Here is a 13,175-nt window from a genome sequence, read left to right on the forward strand (position 1 = left end):
TCTTCATTTTGCTTTCTCCATAGTTGAAAAACACCAAAAACTTATCTTGAAGAATCAGTCAACCTATTTTCCTTGCACGTAAGTGAATTTGATACCCGTTTCTTATAATTTTTATGTTTTTTATATCGTTGCAACTAAGTCCACCTAGCCTGTACCTTCATTCTCGAATCTATTAAAAATTTTAGAAGTTTCCATTGATGAATCTAGAATGTCTTTTTTTTTTTGATAAATATGTATTTGAAGCTTTGATTATGGTATTTGGTGATTCTGTGAAGTGATTTTTGTTAGATTTTAATTTGGGGATTAAATTATGAAAATATTAAACTTTCAAGGTTTGATAGTGAATTTAATGTCTAGTAAGGACTATATAAGGGCCAGTATATTTGACTGAAATGTTAACTTGAGAAAAATGGTTAATTTGATGATTTTCGGGTTAAGGGACTAAATTGCAAAAGTTGTAAAAGTTAAATGTAATTGTGTAAATTTGAAAAATAGGAGGGTATAAAATGTAAAGTAAATTGGAAGGTGAAATGTAAGCTGATAATTGAGATATTTTATATTTTAGATCAAGACCCTGTTGATATACATGGAAAAGTAAAAATCACGAATTAGTCCTTGAACTTCTGCAACTATTACAGTTCAGTCCAGATAGGTTCGTACAATTTAAAATTTAGCATCTATATGAAATGTTGGATGATATTAAATGGTATAGTAGATATATTAGTTTATAGATGATGTAAGGTTATTTAAGAAATGTTGTTGAATTTCAGTATTTGGATTAGATTGAACGTGGGATTGAGTACAATCGAGATATGGTGTGTTATGGGGGATTGGGGTGAAGATGGTTGTGGAGTGTTATATATATATATATATATATATATATATATATATATATATATATGTTCCCCAAGTAGATCGAGGTTCAGCATTTGTTTCCAACTCTCGTGTTATACTCTTTATTTTGGTGTGATTTCAGTTAGATTAGCTCTTCGGAGCCATTGGTGTGTTATCGGGTGGATTGCATCGTACGAGCATCTAGTGTGTATTAGTTGGACTAGCTCTTATGAGCATTTAGTATGTTTTGGTTGGAATATCAATGTACTCATATCCGTCAGTTGTTCATCAGATTGGAAATCTCAGAATGGTAATTTTTTTAGTGATTTTAATGGTTTGTCATGTATTTGAGTTCTGAATTCAATTTTACAATTCACCGGTTAAGATTGTGGATGACATGGAACACTTATAGTTGTATTATTACTTTACTTGTTACACTTATTTTGGTAAGATTTATCATTTTAGTATGTCGAACTTTCTAAGCTTCAAAGAGCTTACTTGTGTTATTTTCTGTTCTTGTAGATATTTTGAAGGTTGGGCGGTTGGATCGACACTCAAGTCACACTATCCCCCCATTTTTGGTAGTTTTTGGAGTGTTCATTTTGGATTATATGGCACGTAATAGGCTGGCATGCCATTACTATTGATTTGATATGTAAAATGTTAAAATATGATCTTAAGTGCAAATAGTCAACTTATGTGATATATGTGAATGAGGTATGATGTTTAAGTGCAAGCTCATGGTAAGTGTGCTTGGAATATTGTGATTGAGATGCCTATGTTTGGCATATTGGTTGAATGTGAGATGGTATGATTTAAAATGCCTTGAATGATAGTTCTTTTTGTTGTAAAATTGTATATACTTGTAGTATCAATGATGATACATTGGTTAGGAACTTAAGATGGTTGATTTAGCATGTTTTTAGTTTGTTTAATGTCACTTTGAACAGGTCTTTTAGCTAGTAAATGGACTTAGAGTCCAAGGAAGCTTGGCTTGGTAAACTTGTTGTTTAAGGTTCATTTTGGGTCCACGCGGCTTGAAACATTGGTGTGTGACTCAGTCGTGTATCATTTGATGAATTATTGAGGGTGCAAGTCAGTGAGTTACATGGCCTAACACAGGGCTTGGCACACGGGTGTGTGGGGCAACTCAGTGAGTTACACAATCTAGCACACGGGCGTATGACATGGTTGTTTGATCCTACTCATAGAGTTACACGGGTGGGAACACAGGCTGGGACACGGCTGTATATCCCTAGTTCGATTGTTACACGACCTGAGACACATGCGTATGTCTCAATCATGTGAGGCACACGACCTGGCCACACAGCCATTTGACCTTTATTTTGTAGATTTTGCATCTTTTTCCTAAACTTTCCAAACTGATTCAATTTGATCCCAAATTGTTTCTAGGTAATTTTAAGGCTTCAAAGGCTCGATTCAGGGACTATATGCATGTGTATGAATAATTTATGATGTGATTATGATATTGAGTGATATAAAGTTCAAATGTTTTTGATTGTTTAGTAATACCTCGTAACCGTAATCTGACGACAGAAACGAGTTAGGGGTGTTACAACTTAAACTCCTAAAATGGCTTCATTTGACCACTCGGTCTCAATTTTACCAAATTAGACAAGTTGATCTAATTTATCTCTTGATCTCACTAGCTAACTCAAGACTAACTGAATGATGCTCAACAAGATCTCCCGTCAATCCTAAGTTTTTAAGTTCATTCAAATTAGTCTAATTTATTATAATTTGGTCTCTCATCCAACAATCAGCATACCATATCTCCATCAACCAACCCATTTAAAGGTTTAGTTACCCGTATGAAAAACTAATTTAACAAGCATAAAAGAAATCATAGCATCCACGAAAATAGAGCTTGAAAAAAAGATGAAATTTGGGATTTTTAAGCTATAAAACTTGAAAGAAAAGTAAAGCTGAGCATTAAATGGTGAAATAAAGGCTAAGAAACATAAAAAAGAAGGCCTTTAACAAATTAAATTAAAGAAAATTGAAATACATTAAACTAGAAGATTGAAATGACATTACAAGCAAAGAAAGAGACTAAAGGTGCAAATAAACCTAAGTTACAGTGTTAACTAACTTAACTACCTACAAGAGCAACAAGAACAAGAAGTAAAGTGCATAAAAATAAACATTACAACTATGGAAGATGAAGAAAAATAAGAACCCTAGAAAATGTTAGTGAAAACTAAAGAAAACCTAAGAGAAACTCTCTAAAATTAAGCCCTAAGTGTGTCTTCTCTCTCCTCAGCCAAATTTTGACCCTCTTTATACCCAAAATGCCCTTGAACGAGCCTTGGATGATTGGTGTTTCAGTTGGACAAATACTACCCTTGGCATCAATTTTTTCCCCTCACGAAGTTGGTATCACGATACCTAAAGACAGGATATCATGATACTAATAGCAGGCTTGACTTGGGGTGTTCCTTGGGCAGGTGGATATTGTAACACCCCTTACTCGTATCCGATACCGGGACAAGGTTCGAGGCATTATCAGACTTAAACATACACAATTTCATGAAATCGGGCCATAAAATCTCATTTAAATTAAAAACATTCAATCACATGCATAATGTCCCTTACATGAGCTACCGGGGCTCTAAACATGCATTAAAGGCGGTTTGGGACTAAACCAAGAACTTTGGAAAGTTTTGGAAAAACTTAGAAAAACTTTCAAAAAATAGGGTCACATGCCCGTGTGGACACAGGGACACGCCCGTGTCCTCAGGCTGTGTAACTCTCTGTATATAATGTCAACGAAACGAATTGAACCACACGGCCAGGCCACACGCCCGTGTGCTAGGCCGTGTCCTTCACACGGCTGAGACACATGGCCATGCCTCTGCCCGTGTGGCTAGCACTTAGGCTATTTTCCAAGCCTTTTTGCTACCATTAATACCTCACATACTTAAATACATTATAGACACATATAATGTAGCATCAAGTAAATGATTAAACATCCTCCATTAAGACTCAATTGTAATATTCATATGTCATCATACATGTGTTTTGCTTACTCATTTTATGCCAAGTCTAAACACACCAATTCACAATCAATTGAACATGTCATTTTAATTATCACTTATACACTTATACCATGCTTGCCTAAGTTATTCCACACCGATTTCATGTTCAAGCATTATTGACTTATTGCCAATCACACTTTTATTCTCTAATTATAACCACTTCGTTTGGTCATAAGAAATTCATCAAACACACATACCGTAATACTAATCATTCATATCAAACAAATATAATCACATGACCACATCACAAGGCATTAAGACTTAGCTTGGATAAATAGGCTTACAAGCCATGAGTATCATAAGCCACATCTCATGACTATATACAATGTACTAATATAAGCCAACATCTTGGCCAAATCATAAGAACACATATCAATAACTAAGTCCCTATACATGCCACTCACTTGAAGACGTTTAAGATTCATTAATAACCCGAAAGCGATGGCTTGATAGTGTAATGTTGCCTCCGACGATGTCCAACCCCGAGCTAACTTGACAACACTAAAAGAAATGGAAAGGAGAGGGATAAGCTTTATAGCTTAGTAAGACCGTATGAAAATAATAAGAAATTTATTAACTTGCTTCTCAAGGTAATACAACCATATTTGTACTTTTTATTTATGTTCAGGTCAAGCTATTTTCTCGAGTCATGGTCACTAAATTATTTATATCTAGAGTTACGGAACTCCAAATTAAGATCTACTAATTTTCCCTAAAGCTAGACTCACATATATTCTTACCATAAAATTTTCAGAATTTTTTGTCCAGCCAATAAGTACAGTTTATTCTTCAAAGTAACCCCTATTCTACTGTTTGACAACTTCTACCTTTCTTTACTAAAATTCATTTATCTCTTAGTACAGGATTTGGATGGTGTTCCCATTTATTTCTCTCGAAAATAGACTCAGTAATGATTTATTCATATAAATTCTAACTTATAATTATTCTTGTACAATTTTTAGTGATTTTCCAAATTCAAGACAAAGGATTTCAAAATTGTTTTGACTTTGTCTCACACAAATTCAATTATCTCATAATATGAAATTTGTTTCTTACACCGTTACCTTCATAAGAAACTAGACTCGATAAGATTTAATTCCATATTTTATTTAATCTCTAAATCACTTTTCACTATTTTTGGTGTATTTTCAAATTTGGACTACTGCTGCTGTCCAAAACTGTTTTAGTGTAATATGATGATAACTATCATAAGTTCATTTTCAACTAATCATGAACTCACCATTTTGTGGATTCCATTTTCAATTACCCAAAGACATAATAACATAACCATAAAGATTATTCATCATTCAAACCTTTTTGCATACTTATCATATGTTCATATATATACATATATATAAACTTTCTCACCATAAGTCATTCTTCATCAAGGCATTGCTCATGAGTTTAGCGTACATACCTGTACTCACTCGTAGTATATCACATAACCATACCTTCTTTAACATGTCCTCATTGGGTCTTTCATCACATTATCCATTGCATTACCCGTTGAACACTCGGAATACTATTGGATACATGGGAAGTTTGCACCTAAGTGCCATGTAAGAAGCCAGAGCTACCTCATACTATGTAATGCTCGCATTTTGAGCTACTCATAGGCCTATTCATCAGTTAGTACCCAGACCCCATAGCACTATCATGTAGCACCCGCTCATTGAGCTACTCATGGGTCTGTACATAAAGTCAGCACCCAGACCCATATAGCATTGACATGAAATGCTCGCTCAACGAGTTACTTATGGGTTTGGTCATGAAGTCAGTATCCGGACCCACATTACATATAACATTTATCTCATGAACTCAGACACAACTCATGAGTTCAGACCACATAGTTCTTCATGATATACCTTTTGCATCTAATACTATTCCTGAGGTTCAACAGGATTTCATATCTAACCCGATGTCGTCGCACTTGCTCATAATGTAGGTTACTCTTATATCATATTATTTATACTTTTGTGGTAACAAGTAAGATTATGATACATGATAACAATAAAACATTTAAACATATATATATATATATATATATATATATATATATATATATATATCACCTATTTCCTATATCACTTGTCATATATCATCGTTTTCTTGCATTTCATGTAACATTCTTCCATGTCATATTTCTACATCATGTACACCATTCCATCAACTTTTCAAATGTATTCAATCATACAATTTATGCAATAATAGTAAAGAATTACATTTCAAACATAACATTGCATTATTATTATCATACGAATTTACCTCGAATCCGAGCACGGCTAATTATTTCATTTTAGTCCATAATCTCGTACTTTTTCGATTTAAGCCCGAATCCCGATTTTCTTGATCTAAAATAATAAAATCCACTAACTTAATGATCATATTAATCGATACATTCCATAATTTATACTTTGGCCAAATGACCATTTTACCCCTAGACTTTCACAAAATTACAATTTTACCCCTAAGCTCGTAAATCGATTTTCATCGAATTTTCTCACTAACCAAGCCTACAAAAATTCTTTTTATACTATAAGCATCCAAAAATTCCAATTATTTCACACATTTACAACCTATTTTTTAAACTTCACAAAATGGTTCTTTTAGGGGTTTTCATGAAAATCCTTTCACAAAAGTTGTTTATTACACAACCCAGACTCATTTTCTTCCACAAAAATTCAGAAAAAAAAACATAAACGCTCTCATGAAAAAACCCTATACTTTTAACCATTTTGCAAAATAATCCCCCCATTAGCTAGATTAAGCTACAAGGGTTCAAAAAATACAAAAATCAACAAAAACAACCACAAATTTCACTTACAAGTAAAGGATTTAAGTTGATGAAAATTTGATCTTCAAAACCCCCATGTTTGCTGCCATTTTCAGTGGTTGAAGAAGAAGAAATGAAAAAGATGACAACTTTTTTCCTTTTTTTATTTTATTACCAAAAAAGTCACCTAATGCCACCAACCTTTGACTTTTCAAATTTTTTTGTCCCTATGGCCGAACATCACTCCCCAAAAGGGCCTATTTTCACTTTAAAGATCTCCAATTTTGTTTCCCTAGCTATTTAACATATTTGGGTGGTAAAACAAAACTTTTTCCCTTTATGCGATTTAGTCCTTTTTTGCAATTAAGCTCACAAATGCTAAAATTAATTCACCAAAATTTTTATGCACTCATATAATCATGATATAACACATAAAATAATATTAAAATAATTTATTTACCTTGAATTTATGGTTCTGAAACCATTGTTTTGACTAGGCCCAAAATCGGGCTATTACAGATATCACGATACTCAAAGTGGATATCGTGATACCACTGTAAGTGGTTTTCACCTTTCGGGCCTGTTGGAGGTATCGCAATTTCAAGGGCAGGATATTGCGATACCTTTCCTTTGGTGAAGTTCTCGCTCGATTCAAACCTCCAACGCATTCCTAAAACACTCAATCAAGTATTAGGCCCACAATGGCACCATGACCAATTTGGGTCTCAAAATAAGTAAAAAGAGATAGTTACACTTATTGAAATAAAATTCTGAAAACTATGAAAAACTACAGAAAATACACGAATTTGCTCAAGAACAAACTCCGTAAGTATAACAGGAAAGCCTAATTTGCCATATCAAATTACGGTAGGTCAGTTGGCTGCTAGGGGTTTAACCCAATCTTATGGAATTGATTATCCAGGGATACTTGTTCCAGTAACGAAACTTAATACTATTCAAATCTTTCTATCATTGGCTCAAACTTAGATTGTTCACTTCATCAATTGGATAACAAGAATGCATTTCTAAAAGGAAATCTCGAAGAAGGGGTTTACATGAGATTCTATTTGGGATCCAAAAGAACTATGGCAATGGAAATATGTGTAAATTGTTGAAATCTTTATATAGGTTAAAGAAATCTCTACGAGCATAGTTTGGTCGATTCTTAAAGTCAGTAAAAGGACACAACTTTATCTTATGCCAAACTGATCACACATTGTTTGGGAAGCATTCCTTAGTAAATAAGTTGGTTATACTTATTTTCTACATGGATGATATCATTTGTAACAACCCACTCAACGTAGATCATGTCGATATTCCATTGGCATATAATTGGGTAAGTCGGGGTAGAAAAGGGGTGAATTATCCATTTAGTGTTTGGATGGCGCATTGCATGAACTTAACAGTACACCCTTTTGAGGGACACCTTGCTAAAACTTTCCAATTGGAAAACTTTAAGGTTTGGCAGACTCTTCTATGAGACAATCCACCAACCTAGATGTTCTGGGAAAATCAGTTAGTTCATAGAGTGATAGAATTTTTTTACAAGGAAACAATAACTCGGTGAGTATCGTTAGAGTTTAATTGAGACCTCGCTAGAATTGAACTAAAATAATGTAGATGACAACTATATATGTTTAGGTAACCGAATGACTTTTTTAGTTGGTTGCTTAAGTGTACATGCAATGTTTTACCACTCTGATTAGTGGTAGTAGTTACGTTTGGTAAAATATTAGACATCAAATTTTGTTAGGCAAGTTTAGTCTCAGATTTAAAAGGTGATAGTGGCATGTCTGACCTTCCACTAAGCTTATTTTCTACTGTCTTTGCTATAAATGGTGCCTATAGCCGACATGTCTCACCTTTGTTTTCTCTCTATGTTCTTCCCTACGTCTCTAAGAATCTTTAAGTTATCTTCACTAGAGGAGACAAGGAACATTTCTAGAGACGTAAAGATTCTTAGAGATGTAGGGAAGAACATAGAGAGAAAACAAAGGTGAGACATGTCAGCTATAGGCACCATTTACAGCAAAGACAGTAGAAAATAAGCTTAGTGGAAGGTCAAACATGCCACTATCACCCTTGAAATCTGAGACTAAACTTGCCTAACAAAATTTGATGTCTAATATTGATTAGTATCAACTAACTAATAAATTTCTAGGAAACCCTTGGGTTGATGTTGAGGGAATTTACGTCTTTGCATTAATGCTTGCATGATCTAATTTTAATAGATAAATGGTTTGATAGTTATGATTGTTTCTTATTTAGCTCAAGAAGCTAGTGAAAGTCCAAACAATCGAGGCAATTTACCAGTAGAGTAGATTTTTTCTTGAAGTTTCTGGTGAGTTCCTTCTTACTTTCTTTGAGTTATGAAAATTCTATCATCTGCGGGTTGTGTAAGGTAAGTTGTCTTAACCGAAGATGGGTCGATATGTTGTGAATCGACGTGTGAGTAATAAACCAGTATTGTATGTATGAGCGTGGCCATGGTCGAAGTGAAATACCCACCTTCTGTGCAAGCCTAGTACCCAATTATCTATGACATATGAAATATGGAAATAAACTTTATTTGTGATGCCTCTAGTAGGGCAACTTTATTGCAAACTGGACTGACAGATCATGGCTCGACCTTGCGGGAGAACACATGTTCAATTTAACAAGGAATATGAATATAAATATGATTATGACTGGCATGAGATTTTGATTTTTGAAATATGGGTTTGAGGCTGGCACAAGGTTAGGTCATAGGTAAACATACATGATTGAGAGAAGTATGCAGAAGTTGGCGATATGTATTCGCCAAGGGTACTGTGTGCATTATATTGGCGAAGTGTTGTCTGTAGAGAACTGTACTAGCAACTTTGTGTAATGTGTCTATAAGACTGAGTCTCAAAATTGTCTTTATTTTTGGGATTATTATTGGTAACCTGATAATCATTCTGAGTTTATTTGGAACTCACAAAGTTCAAATAAACTTCCTCTATTAGTTTTCTTTCTTAGGCATTTGAGTAGTAGAAGAAGATTAGTAGAAGGGGACTATGCCATAGCTGCGCCTGCAAGTGAGCCACCTGTAATTTTTGTATCATGCCTAGCTATGCTGGTGAGTGGCACATTAATCTATTTTGTAAACAACTTTTTTAATTCACTTTTTTCTTCTATATTATTGCATTTTTAAAAGAGAATTTACCCTTATTATAGAAGTGTCAGCTAAGCTTTCTTAATTTGCAGCTTATGCCCTCTTTTATATGTAATCACCATTGATGGAAATGAAGGGTTAATAGGCCGACTCTTATAACCCCTATTGTTTTCTCCTTTAAAGATGATGTGTTATCGATTTAGAGAAAAAAAAATGGTTGTAGCTAAATGGGAGCCTTCATCACTATTTTATCAAAGATTTAAGTAAAACCAAAGAATTTTTGAATCCATTAATAACACCCCAGTTCGTTGAGTGGTATGTTTAGATAAATGATGTATGCCAAGTCTTCCTAATGGGCTAAAGGATGTTACATCATTCTAATTGTAAATGATATGAAAGAGATAGCGATGATCAAATAGGCATTAGCTGAAGAATTTCAAGTCAAAGATTTTGGTTCTCTTTGGTACTTTTAGGAATAGAAGTGACTCGATCAAGAAAAGTTATATTTGTTTCACAATGCAAATACGTGTTAGACTTATTAAAGGAAACTGGTATGATTGGCTATAAACCAGCAAGCACTCCAATGGACTCGAAGAAAAAGTGTGAAGAATGAGGAGTTCTAGTAGATAAAGGGAGATACTAACATCTAGTAGGGAAACTTATCTATCTTTCCCATACTCGGCCAAACATTGGTTTTGCAGTGAGCATAGTAAGCCAGTTCATGAACAATCTGATAAAGGAACACATGGAAGTGGTATACCAGATTCTTAGATATCTAAAGAGGTCTCTTGGAAAGGGGTTACTATTTAAAAAGACTAAGTATCGAGATATGATGTTGTACTCTGATGCATATTGGGCAGGGAACCAGATAGATAACAGATCAACTACAGGTTATTGTTCCTTTGTATGGGTAAATCTTGTGACTTGGCAAAGTAAAAAATAGTTTGTTGTTTCTAGGAGCAGTGCTGAATCAGAGCTAAGAGCACTTGTAGTTACAATTTGTGAAGGGATATGGATCATGTGAGTAATAGAAAAATTGGGTATGGAATTTGAAAAGAGTGTGAAACTCAAATGTGATAACTAAACGACCATCAATATTGCAAAAGATCCAGTTCATCATGGTTGAACCAAGCATGTTACGCTTGATAGACATTTCATTGCAAAGAAGATAGAAAATTCTAAAGTACAAATAATATACACTCCAACTCAGAAGTAGTGTGCAGATATTCTAACGAAGTCTCTTCAAGGACCTAACCTTAAGAGATTGTTTAGCAAGCTAGGCATGGACAACCCAACTTGAAGGGAAGTGTCGAATATTTAATCCACATAATTAGGAGTTAGTTTCATGTTTTGTAGATATTATGAAATCAGTAAACTAATTAGTTTTTATTCTATTTTAGTATTACTATTTTACAGGATGTAGTTTTCTTATTTATTTGTGTAGAAATGTGCATATATATCATGTACCTATTCTGATTTAATATAGAAGATTAATTCATTCAAAATCATCAATAATAAACCAAAAGTTTACTAGTCCAAATATACTGATTAGTTGGCATAATTGATTAGACCATCTCGATCAATAATGATGCGACAAGATAAGAATTTAGATGGATATTTATTAAATAACTTGAAGATTATTCCTTGAAGATTCTTCACTTATCAAGTTTTGCTTGTTCTCAAATAAGATTTATTAAACTTCACTAGCAAAAGTTGAAATTAGATCTCTTGCATTTCTAAAAGAAATATGGGCCCATTTTATCTAGCAAATGGATGTTTTGATATGATTTTAGTAGATGCATCTACAAAATAATTGCTATAAATAATCGTATGTGAGCTAATCAACACGCAACATATAGCTTGCGAGATTATTTGCTTAATGATTGGTTTAAGAATAAAATTATCAAATTATGCAATTGATACAATTCTTGCTAATGTTTGTGAGTTCATTACTTAAGTTTTCAATGATTATTGTAAGCTAGATTTTCGATAGGAGTAGCCATTGCAAAAGTCTGTTGATTATATGTACCAATGGTTTAGTAGAGTTAATAATTAAATACTTCCAGTTAGTAGCTAAACCATATTTTTTTAGAAAAAAAGTTTTTGTGTACATGTATAAAGATATTATATGTTATAGGAATCAACATTTGTACACATCATGCTCATAAGTTATGATAAATACTTCCAACTAGAATTGGCTTTTGGTCAAGAGCCAAATACAATCCTTTTTAGAATATTTAAATGTGCAATGTATGTTCAAGTTGCTCATCCATAATATAGAAAAAGAGTATTTAATAAATGCTAAGAATATATATTAATTATGAATCTCCCTATATTATTAGATGGTTTGAACGAATTGAAGATTCAATTATGATATGATTTAGTGGTTACTATTTTTATTTAATACTTTTCCCAACATTAAGGGCGGATGAAATAATTACTCGGAATGGATTATTATTATCTAGATCCTTATAGAAAGTAATTTGAACAAGAAGTTCAATAATTCATTTTATTTTAAGTTAACTATCAAATGCATTTATTGACCTAATTAGAATAACCAGCTGATGTGTTGAAATCTAAGTAGGATAACTTGTTAGAATAAATTGAAAGTAATGCATGTTTGAAGCATGAAAATCTCGCAAACGAAAAGAATAAATTTAGATGGTCATATAGTGGAGGTGGTGCTCCTGAAAAGACCTAAGGCTAACTAATTATTAAAATTCTAGTAGAGATTCAAGTACTTGAAATTGAAGATGGAAATAGTAAAAAATAAAGAGATCTCGATAAGTTTTGCCAATATGAGAAAATACCATGAAAATAGAAAATTATCAACAACAATTTTGCATGCAATATTATTGCTGAAATAATGAAAGAAAATAAGGATTTTGAATAAATATATCGAGAAATATATACATGGAATATTGGCAAAATATAAAGACACAACTTAAGTAGAATTAAATTCGTGAAGATTTTGGACCAGTAGTCAAAATATCTAAAGGGTATAAAGCCAGTGAAAGCATAAATGAAATAGTTTTGTGAAAACAGAATAAGAAAATGAAGGTTTTTTGCTAAGTCCTAACATTGATTATGAAAGGTACAATATTCTATTGTGGTGGATGCAATAACTTTAAGACATTTTCTTAGTTTAGCAGTTCATGAAAGATTTGACATGCGTCTAATGATTATTACTACAACCTCTTATATGAATCACTATATAGTTGAAGTTTATATTAAAATCTTTGAATGGTTTAGAAAAATTCACAAGAAATTGTTTGGTAAGTTTGAGTAAATATTTATATGAATTGAAATAATTTAAAGATATGTGGTAAATTTAACTTATTGAATAGTAGTTGAAGGAAAATTAAAAAAATTA

The sequence above is a fragment of the Gossypium arboreum genome, chromosome 6 (assembly GCF_025698485.1).
Source record: "Gossypium arboreum isolate Shixiya-1 chromosome 6, ASM2569848v2, whole genome shotgun sequence".
Lineage (NCBI taxonomy): Eukaryota > Viridiplantae > Streptophyta > Magnoliopsida > Malvales > Malvaceae > Gossypium > Gossypium arboreum.